The following is a 12,044-nucleotide window of genomic DNA, read 5'->3' as shown; positions in this document are numbered from 1 at the left end:
ATGGTGCTAACTATGCAGTGCTTTCTCAGTAAGTGCTCATTGAATTGAGTTTCCCTGTGTGCATGATGGACAGCCATATTATCTGGATGTGGAACATAGAGAGTGTTCTGCTAGCTGTTTGCAGAAATGTTGCATAAACCTTCCAGGGAAGACCGCTCATTGCCAAGGCATAAAGTCGAAAACTGCCCAGTGGAGTGGAAAGCAAAGGCAGTTGGTTAGCTGTTAGTGCTTTCTTTACTTTCTATGAGGATCTTTCGATGGCAGTGACCAGGACTTCATTCAGTTATTTGTTATAAAGAGGCAAGACATGAACCAACCCAGTCATATTCTGTCCAAACATATTTGTGATCCATTCTGCTTTCCCCAGCTTTGGTTTCTTCATTTTACATGCCCAAGAGAATTTTCTTAAGGATAACCGTCTTATTAGAAATATGTCTAATTGATGATGAAGTATCTATATTTAAATATTGAACTTTCCTCTGGGTTCTCTCTGCTTACTTAATGTGACTGCATTTCCCTGAGATGAATGCTGTGTGTTTTTGCAGTCTCTCCCCAGCTTTGCCCCTCCCCTCTTAGACGAAGGTGCATCACTAGAGAACCTGCACCATTGTGTCTTCTACACTGCATCAGGTAGACAGTACGTGATTAGTAATTGTATGTGCAAAGCTTGCATGGATGCTTTTAAGAAGTTGAACTCTTAATATTTTGCTTAATTTCCACAAGTTTAGGATAGGATTAATATAGAGTTGAAATTAAGGTAGCATCTTGGGAATTTCAGATAGGAATAGTTTGTGACCCAAAAATGAATGAAAATTGATATTATAAGCAGGCTTTTAGTCCAGAAAATTGACTTTTTTCTGTCCAGACTGTGAACAGTTGTCTTGTTCTCACCAAAGGCAATTTTGGTGTAATGTTCTTAGAAACAGTTTGTACAGGCTTCTGTAATTATACAGGGGAGAGATCATAGAGATCCAGGGAACATAAGATACTAATTCAACCTGTCCTCCTCGAAAAATTTGACCCCCCTTCCCTGTATCTCAACAAGGCCTCAACTGCAACACAAAATTTCAAAAAAGCAAAGGCTTTGATGTAAGTTTCTAATGTTACAGCCTTCTGGGAAGAGGGTGCTGGGAGAAAAAATATTTCTAAATGTATAATTGCATACCTACACTTTTTAGGTTCTCCTTGTATTTTTAATGATCTAATACCTTGAACATTTTGATAAGTTTAGTTCTTAAAAACAAAACTACCAAACGCAAAAGCCAGCTGGAGACAGCAAATGACTAGGTGGGTATTGATTGAAGCTCATGACTTCCTTTCAGTGATTTCTCCTCCTTACACAGCTCCGTGCTTATGTCCAGATGGACTGACTGTATTGGTAGGTTCCAAATATGCAACAGACACATTCGAAGAGGGGTGTTACTATCAAAAACTAACAGCCGAAGAGTTAAAATATGAAATATATCTTTGACATTGTATAGGATTGAAAACTATCATGATTTAAGTTGTTCAATCAAATTTATGGCATAGTTCTCGTAAACCCAAATTTTATAATCCTATCTGTTAAGTTGTTTGGCGAAGCCCAAATGTTTTCCCTTATGAAACAAATTTATAAAGTCAGAGAATCAGCCTTATCATAGCAAATATAGAGTGCCTTTTGATAATGAATGACCTAATAGATTATCAATCTTTTCTGTGAGCAGTGTTTTTTTTTTTTCTTCATCAGCTGCCTAAAATATTTGGGAAGTTGTATCTTGTGGGAGTTGCCATTCATCAGGAAATGCTTGTTCATAGATGTAAGCCAGACCACATGTAGCAGTAAATGTTATTTATCACTATGGAAACTAAAATCACAAATGGGATAGTCTTAAGTGTTAACCATTCTGCTTCCTATGGCAATAAGTCATACCCAAATTTGGTTCACTTCACTCAAATATTTATGGGACACTTACAATTAAAGGGTTTGTAGGTACTTTATTTAATAACTAAATTTCTTCTACACAAAGCTGAAAACATCATAAAGGGAAAAACTAGGAGGAAGAGTTGCCAGTTTATGTGGATCATCAAGCTCATAATTGTAGACCCCTAAATTGGGCGTCAGAAGACTAGAGTTTTTGCTGTGGTGCTGCCAGAAACTAGTTGTGTAGCTTTGAACTAGTCTTCTAACTTCTTTGGAACTCAGTTTTCTCCTCTATAATGAGATAGAGTTGGACTCTATGACCCCGAAGTGTGAATCTGTTTTCCTTTATTATTCCGTGAGAAGTAAGAAACTATTTGTGTGTATGTGTGGTAAGAGGGGCATAATATTTGGATTAATTATGTCAGGAGTAATGAAGATTACTATTATACTTCAGTGACTTTATCACCTAAAAAAAAGAACAAAAACTCATGCTCAGTAAGGATAGGGTCCACATGTTGCCATTTATCTATGGATTGTGCCTTCCGCTCAACTCAGTATGTATTGACAAAGGATGCCATTATCATCTAGCAATGATGAAGTATTGCAATAATCTAAATTGTGGATGTTGAATTGACTTGTAGCCAAAAGGTGACATTTAAGGAGTATAATTGCTATTCATAAATAAAAGTAAGAATGATGACCTAAGCAGTAATCCAAAGATGTTTAGAAGTTGGTGGAAGAGGAGGCTGGCTGAATTGATGAGTGAGAATGTTTATTCATAAATCAATTTTGTTCTTAGTTCTACCGAGACTTTGCCATGATTGTCATTGCAGTAGTTCCTGTGTAATGGGAATATTTTCCTATAATGGAAATTTGAATCATTTGGTGTTGCTGTGGTTATGTCTGGACAAAGCAACTTCTCTTGCCTGTTGTCTCATTATTAAGTCGGGAGAATATCTATCCCATCCTTCTCAAGAATAATATGGGGATTTAAAAAATACCTATATAAAGCTATAAACCAATATTAGTTTGTAGAGGTTAAGTAGCCAGGTAGAATCTCTTGGTCTTGATTGAAAATACAAATGCCTTTTTGACAGGTATTGCTATTGGATATTTTTTTTAATATGGGAGAAGTTGACTAGATTTCAAATTTTAAAATATGCATATGATTAAAAGTTAGAAGCTCTAAAACATTTAACTATCTGATCTTCACAAAATATCATAATAGCTGTCCATTAAATGTTCTTCATTCACTCATTCATTTATTTTATAGCTTTTGATCATTTGCTAAACGCCAAGCACTGTTAAGAAGCTGGAGTACACAGTTGTGAATATAACAAAATCTTTATCCTTATGAATACCATATAGTAGATGAGTCTGGTAAGCATGCATTTCATGGGTATCTATTAGATGTCCTGTAATAAGTGCTAATAACAAAAGTAAGCAAGATAAAGAGACAGGGCAATGAGAGAAGGGGGTATTACCTGATCAGAGAAAGCCTTTCATATACAACAGTGTAACTTCCATCTCTTTTAAGGTCCTCTTTATTTCTATATTTTGTCATCTAACACTCTACCCAGCACATAGAAGGTGCTTATTAAATGTTAAATGAAATTTTTATTTGTTTAACAAGCACTGACAGAGCACTTACTCTGTGCCAAGCAGTGTTCTGAGTGCCTTGCAAATACTATTTTATTTGATTTTCACAAGAATCCTTTGTATACTGTTTCATTTTATGAGGAAACTGAGGCACCCGGGATGTTAAGGAACTTGCACAAGGTCACAGCTAATAATGAATGAATTAAATTGTAAAGGAATTTTAAAAAATAAAGACTCTTAAAGGGTCTTAGTGCCACCTCTGGCTTTGAGGAACACCAGAGAGGACAGAACTCCATATTCCGGGAGCATGGTGGGTGTGGGGCATGTCAACCTGAGGTCCTTTTGAAAAGCTCCTAATACCCCTACCTCCCAGGCCAGGCAGATACCACTCTTCCTTAGGTTTCCATCCACTCAGAGCTCTTTTCTGCTGGACCCATTAGAAACTTCAGTTGTGCCCTCATCTGCTCTGCTGACACCTGGACTTTCCTGGGGCTGAGGTTAAGTGATAGCTTTTCCTCTGTGGTTGGGGGATTACAGCTACTAGGGAATAATTTATTCTCTTCATCCCTTTGCCTACCTAGCATTTAAATGGCAAACAGTGTTTTTATACTGTGATCCACAGACCTTCAAGATTAAAACCACCATGGGGCTCATTCACTGTACATATTCCTGGGCTCCACCTCAGACCCACTAAATCAGGCTTTGCAGATGGAGCCCAAAAATCTCTATTTTAATCTTCTTAAAAACTACTGGGTTAGAGGATGTGCAGTTGCCCTCGTGAGGGGAAAGAGATGAAATAAGAAAAGAGAGTTACATGAGACAGGTTTTTCTCCACAGAGAGTACAGAGAGAGCCTGTAATTCTGATGCAGTTCTTTCCCTGCCTGGTTAGGGCAGAGAGGTGGCAGGGTAGTAGGAGATCAGATATTAAGGAAAAATTCATGTGAAAACTCCAGAGTCATTTAGAATAAGGGTTAGTTAACTGTGGCCTGCAGGACAGCTGCCTGATTCCGCAATAAAGTTTCTTTGGAACATAACCACATTCATTGGTTTATGTATTATCTGTGGATCCTTTGCACTACAGTGGTAAAGTTGAGTAATTGTTACAAAGACCATACTGCCTGCAAAGCCAACAAATATGTAGGCCAACAAAAATGCCTACAAATATTTGGCATTTGGCCCTTTATAGACAAAGTTTGTTGGATAGCTAAGCTGGCCAAAGAACTTTATATGAAGATTGGAAAGTTTCTTTCCGCTCTCCGGTATGGTAGCCACTGGCCCCTGAAGTTTGGACAGTTGAGCGCATGAAGTGTGGAAAATGTGACTAACTAACCGAATGTTTCATATTATTTAGTTTTAATCAATTCTTAAAAATAATTTAAACCTAAATGGCCACATTTGGCTAGTGGCTACCATGTTGGATGATGCAGAACTAAAGTGAAGCTTTCAGATTGGAATTGGCTGTAAAATGTCAAATATGAGAAGGGTCTCCTTTAGGCCTCTGGGAAGAGGGCGTCTAGGGAAAGGAACATCTAGATAGGATGTATTTTGGAAGAAGCTTCAAACAGTTCTTTTTCTTTTTTAATTTGTGTTTATTAAGAGTAACCTGTGAGGATCCAGTTCTGCCACTTGTTACAGCTTTTTGACCTTGGTCAAGTTACTTAGCTTCTCTCTGCCTCAGTTTCCTCATTTGCAAAACAGGGATAATAATAGTACCTACCTTCTAAGATTTGTATGAGTTTTAAATGTGTATATGCTTTAAAACTACCTTGTACATAGTAAAAGCTTTGTGAGTGTTTGCTGTTATTATCGTTATCATTATTTCATAATATTTTATGGCCTAATCTAAGAGAATAATCCCTATGTATTTGCCCTCTTCCCCTTTTTTGTTTTAAGGAAAGTGGAATCTGAATTACAGGGTAATTTGTATATCAACCTGGCTAATGCAGCCTGTTCCTAATTTAGGGACCAGCTGTGCTTCATATCCTTCCATGTAGGTTCATTACAGTTAACACCGTTGGGTCCAGCACGTGACATACGTGGTATGGTATTGTCTGTGTTTTATTGGTGGTTACTGTAAACTTTGATAGATAACAGAAACTCTTCAAAAATAGACAAGGCATTTTTATTTAGAGACAGACTGTTTCTTAGTGTTAGTTCTTGTTCCTAAGCAGAAATCATAGTAATATTTGAAAGGAAGTATGTTTCTATTTTATCTTGAGATGTGTCAGAATCTCCTAACATGAGTAAGCTTGATGTCCTCCCTTTTATAGAAGCTGAACAGGACCAGCAGGAACCGTTTGAGAGGTGGGAGTTGCAACTGTGTGTAAATGATAGCAGTAACAGAAATTGAAAAATGGAAAAAAATACTCAATCATGTCACTATGAGTTTTTAAAATCCAGTGGCTATTTCTTTTCTTTTCTTTTTTTTTTTTTTTTTTNGATGGAGTCTTGCTCTTTCACCAGGCTGGAGTGCAGTGACACGATCTCGGCTCACTGCAACCTCCATCTCCCAGATCCAAGTGATTCCCCTGCCTCAGCCTCCTGAGTAGCTGAGACTACAGGCATGCGCCACCACACCTAGCTAATTTTTTATATTTTTCAGTAGAGACAGGGTTTCATCATGGCCAGAGTGGTCTCAATCTCCTGACCTCATGATCCGCCCACCTCGGCCTCCCAAAGTGCTGGGATTACATGTGTGAGCCACCGCACCTGGCCCTCCAGTGGCTGTTTCTTAACTCTTTCATCTTCAGTATTTTTTACTAAGTATCTAGTTCTGTAGACTTGCAGTGGATAAACGATATACTTAAAAGCTTCTCAGAAGCCAGTGAGGGCAGCTTCTTAAAAATCTACTTTTAAGTTTTCTGAGGCAGTAATTATGTAACAATACTTTTTAGTGCCTAGATCTGTTATCCAAGGCTCTAACAGCAGGGTGCTCAGCAGATATTATGTACTCAACAGTTGCTCATCATGCTGTGTTTTTTATCTGTAAGATGGCATTGCCAATACCCCTTGATGAGCAAATGTATATAAGAAGAAAGCCCCTGCCTAGATGTCAAGAGCTATTTTCTTATGCAAGCAGTCCCATTGTTTAGGCCATATTGTTCTGTTTGTTGTCTTTTCCAATTCTGGATTGTGTTTGAATGTATCTAAGATGCATTGAACTTTCTTAGAGTTTCCATGGGCTCATTATGCTTAGAGCAAAAGGAATGATAACATACATGGTCAACTATTAATATCCTCTAGCTTGAAACCAGCTACAGCCTGAAACTTTAGTTATCTTAGGGAAGGAGGATATGGAAGCATAGAAGTCTGATGAGGGCCAGGTGAGGTGGCTCACACCTGTAATCCCAGCACTTTGGAAGGCCAAGGTAGGTGGATCATCTGAGGTCAGGAGTTCAAGACCAGCCTGGCCAACATGGTGAAACCCTATATCTACTAAAAATACAAAAAATTAGCCGGGCATGGTGGTGGGTGCCTGTAATTCCAGTGACTCAGGAGGTTGAGGCAGGAGAATCGCTTGAACCCAGGCAGGAGGCAGAGGTTGCAGTGAGCTTAGGTCACACCATTGCACTCTAGCCTGGGCAATAATAGTGAAACTCCATCCCCAAAATAATAACAATAATAAAAAGTTTCTGATGAGATGTGGCCCATGAGGGACTGGACTGCCCAGTAAGCACAGCTGTTTGGCTGCAGGCTGTTTTTTTCTGTGCACATTTGTGCACCCACGCTGCTCTGTATCTCCCCGCTGCATTTGCCTGCTAGACTTTATGCTTTTGTAGCACTCTTATCTATAGCATTGACACCCGTTTGTGTCTCTTCAGCTGAAAAAGAGTAGGCAATGAAAGGGTTTATCCTGCTGTAAATTCAATATGTGTTCTCCTTTTGTTTGGGATGCAGCTTGCAGTTTAGAAGGTGGTTCTAATTATCAATTCCTTAGGGTATAAACTTTATTAATATAAATTGCAGAGCTAGAATTAATGAGTAGAGGTTTTGATTTCGGCTCACTATAAGGAAACATTTGTTGAGAACTAAAGCTGTCCAGTAGTTTGCTACTGAAAGACCTTGGACAAGCTCAATCAGATGATTCTGGTAGGAATGTTGAAATGGATAGGAAGCTGGTGAGATGGTTTTGTATGTTGGGATATTGTACACTTCAAAGATATTATAACAAAAATACTCTCTTGGTAAATCCGTTGTGTTACCTTATTTATAATATTGTGTACAAGAAACAATTTCTTTTTTCCTAAATCATAGGTGAATGAGACTATCGAAGTGGCACACTAGTAGATACCATTGTTCTAATGATGCATGTTATATAATCATTTCTTCCCTACAAATGTATTTTAAAATTAATTAACAATTTACTAATTATAATATACTTTACTGTATTCAGTAGTTATTTTGGGACCTATTGTATCCATCGCACTGTGCTAGCTTCGTGAGGGATTAAAAATATAAATATGGTTCAGCTTTTGCATTCCAATTGGAAAAAGAGATGTGTAGGTTAGCTAGAATATAAATGAAACTATGAAATATATTAAGATTGAATTACAAAAAGGTGAAGGAGGAGCCATTTAATTCCTTCTGGAGCAATCTAGAGAGGTGGTGTGGACTGAACTTGAAAAGAAGTAAAGTTGAAAGAGGCAAGGATAATTATTATTAAAATTTATTTGGTATTTATTGTATGTGAGGCATTTATGTGCTTTGCATGTCTCTACAATGTCTGGTACTGTTACCATCATTTTACTGATGTAGAAACTGATGAGGGGCAAGGAGGAAATTTCGTATAGATGTGTAAGCAGGGAGTGTTGAGTAGTCTAGTGTAGCTGACTATGTAGAATTTGTGGGGTCAGGGAACTGGATAAGAGATGAGAAATGTAGACTAGTGTCAAATTATCTAATCTAAAAGAAAAATTTGACTTTCCAGAGTCATTTCTAGGATCATCTGAGGCAAAATATTTAATGCAAAATACATTGGCATTGGAGTGATGAGCTTTAGATTCCAGTGCTAGACTGTTAGACAGTGAAATCTCATTAGATTGAACATTTGTCATAAATCAGAAAGAAGAGGCCTGGGTTTGATTTTTTTTTTTTTCATGGCCTACCAAGTACTTGCTGAATATTTTACAATCTATAGAGATTTACGCTCTTTATCCATAACATGAGAGGTAATAAAACTTACCCATGAGGATGTGAAAGTTCCAGGCTTGGTGTCTTATATGTATATAAGAAGGGTGTAATAAATATCTAAATCAGAAAATAGGATTAAAGCAGCAACTCTTGCCCAGCCAGCTAGATGCCCTTATATGTATTTCCTTTTGTATCGTTCTTCAACCTTTCAAATTCAACACCTTATTTCTTCTTGCATGGACTGTTTGTACTAGTCTTTGAACTGATGGTTCTAGTCCAAATACAAAATGTCGGATTTATTTTTGCAAGTATAACATACGTTATTGCCGTGTTTAAAGACTTTTGATGGCCCTCCATTTCCCACAGAACAAAAGGCAAGTTCTTAACTACGAGCTCCAACTATTCCATTATTAATCTCTCCTTCTTACTGGTCAATCTTATTTCCAGCTCCATTTCTATCCCTAATCCTCCCAGTCCAGTGATTTCTCCTTTATGGTTCTTTACATCTTTCAGCATTTTTCATCCAGTCACTTATTCAGCCAACAGGAAGGTTGGTAAAAGTGGGAGTATGTGGAAATTCTCCTTCAACTGCATATTCTTTGGAAAATACAAAGTGCAGTTTTCCAGCTGAGGGTGGGGAGGAGATTTCTAAAGAGAGGAAAATGTATGAAATAGTCATCTAGGAAAGGAGAAGAATGATAAACTTGGGAAATGTACTAGGATTGCCAGGCTAAACTAAGAATCCACCTGAGATTAGTGGTCATAAGTGTAAAACAGTACTTGTCAGTCAGCATGGGACTGATTTTCAACAAACATGTTCAGCAGCCTGGGTACAGTTGCGGAGTAGGTACAGATTTGGACTTAGCAAGAGCTGTGGTTTCCCAGATGAGTAAGATGGAGAGAAGAAGCAGCAAGGGAGCTAAGGTGTAAGGAAAGAAATGTTCTAGTAATAGGCAAGTGGAAGAGAGGGCCTAAACGGGCTGAAGGCATGAATGGCATGAAAAGGCATGATCATGCCATTTCTTAGGCATGAATTGTAATTTCCATCCATTAACCTGCAACAGCCTCACTGAACTTCATTTTTAGCTTCTGTTTTTCATTTCTAACGTCATAGTTGAGTGGTCATTGGCCTTGTGACTCCTGGCCCAGAACAGCAAGGCCATGCTAAGAGTGCCCCTGGCTACGAAAGTACAGTGAAAAAGCATAGGATCATTGGAATTCCGTCCCAGGGATGTGAACAGATCATTAGAGTGAAAACCAGAGGGAGTGATTTGGACAACTGAGAGTTTTAGAAACATTAAAAGATAAATAGAACTTTCTAATTGACCGGATGTGAGGAGAAGGAATGGGTGAAGTCAGAAATGCTGCTTAGACTTTAGCTTGGGTTGACTGGATAAATATGGTTTTCAAGTTTACATTGTCATAGGTTAGCTGGGTAAGAGTATTGGAAAATAATGATTGCGTGAGGACTATGGTAAACTAGCAGGCACTTGATCTTTCTGAATGGGGGTTAGCTCAGCTATAGTTGATATTATCACGGGGTATGTGGATCCCAGGCTGCTAGATATTTTAGTATTTAAAAATAGGTCAAGACTTTAATATGCAGTTTCCCAATTTATAAATGCTGGCTTAAAAAAAATGGCAAGTTGTATTTTGACCCCAGATATCACTTTTCCCCTTGAGGATATTCTTTCCCATTATGAAATAAGATTTTTCTATATGAAATTACATTTACATGTCACCTTCAAGAATGAATTTGAAGCACGTTACACAGAGGCAAAGCAGGTACTGGGCTGTGCCATCCAGGCCACAGGCCTTAGAGCAGTTCTGGGAAGGGGCATGTGGGGGTTATAAGTGCCGGCCAGCCTGTGCTATCACCCGCCTTTTCTTAGGCATGAATTGTGATCTCCATCCATTAACCTGGCACAGCCTCACCTAACTTCATTTTTAGCTTCCGTTTTTCATTTCCAGATTCATAGTTGAGTGGTCATTGGCCTGATGACCCTTGGCCCAGAATGGCAAGGCTATGCCAGGGTTACGCCTGGCTATGAAGTAAGAGATGGAGTTGGCCCTGCTAACTAACTCTTTCTGTGAACTGTTCATGAGTCTTCATCTGGAAGTGGTTCATCCATACCCAATCCTTTGGTGATGGAGTAATGTACTGGGAGGGGTGGGGACTCCTGAGGCTCTTCCCAGCAGAGCAGCTGCCAGAGAGAGGAAGATAAGCCTCACTGCCATCAGAGTTAGGACCAGGACCTCTGTTTCTTGTTATATGTTGCCTCTGGAGCTTTTGAGTGTGCACTGGGACAGGAGACTAGAAACCTTGGCGGTTGTTTGAGAAACGAGTTCCCCTAAAACAGTAGCTATGGCTATTTAGCATATGTTTGTTGTGTCCCCTTAAGTACTAAGCCCTGTGCTGGGCCCCAGGAACACAAAGGTGAATAAGGTAGAGATATCCCTGCTGTCATGGTAATTTATTTCTTGCTTCCTTCTATTCATTCATTTCATGAGCTTTGCTGTTTGAGTACTACATGCCATGCACTGGACTGGCTATCGGGAATTTTAAAAATTGATTAATATGAGTCTATTCAAGGATAAGCAGAGAAATTATAATACCTTCATATTTACTCTGTAAGTGAGATCTCCTGCAAGTGTTGTGAGTCCACAGATGGTAAGTGCTGTGGGAGATACTGAATGCAGAAAAGGGCTCATTCCCTGTCCTCAGGGAGGTTATAGTATGCCTACGAGAAGAAAACCACACCACCTCCAGAAGCATATCCTGCTATTTAAATGTTTCACTTTTTCATTATTTGTATGTCAAACTCCAAGTGCTTTTGTATTCCCAGCAGAATACTGCCACTCAAGTGCTAATAAATGTTGGTTGAATTAATGCATAAATAACTGTTCATCACAATGCAGAAATTGACATGTTGCTATAATAGAAAGTGGTTCTTCTAGAAACAGTGATATTTGAGCCAGGCCTGGGAAACTAGATGGCAGTTCCACAGTAGAATAGAAGAGGCATGCCAAACTCCAGAAATGACCACTTGTTAAGCCCAGGAAACAACCTGGATTCTGCCTGGTGATGAGCCTACGGCATATGGAGAAATTAGGAGAACGGATGCAGGCAGATAGTGGATGGGGCTTCAACTGCCAGTCAGGGGACTTTAGAGTTTATTTAGCAGGTAGTGGAATTTTTAAAGGGGATTTCCAGAGCTGGGCATGGTGATGCCTCCCTGTGGTCCTGGCTACTAAGGCAGCTGAGACGAGAGGATCCTTTGAGGCTGGGAGTTTGAGGGTATAGTGCATGACCACACCTGTGAATACTGCACCGTCACCTGGGCAACTTAGTGAAACCGCTTCCCTTAAAGTGTGTGTGTGTGTGTGTGTGTGTGTGTGTGTGTGTGTGTGTGT

This window comes from Cebus imitator, unplaced genomic scaffold (genome assembly GCF_001604975.1).
Source record: "Cebus imitator isolate Cc_AM_T3 unplaced genomic scaffold, Cebus_imitator-1.0 Scaffold240, whole genome shotgun sequence".
Classification (NCBI taxonomy): Eukaryota; Metazoa; Chordata; class Mammalia; order Primates; family Cebidae; genus Cebus; species Cebus imitator.
Note: the sequence above shows the minus strand (reverse complement) of the source record.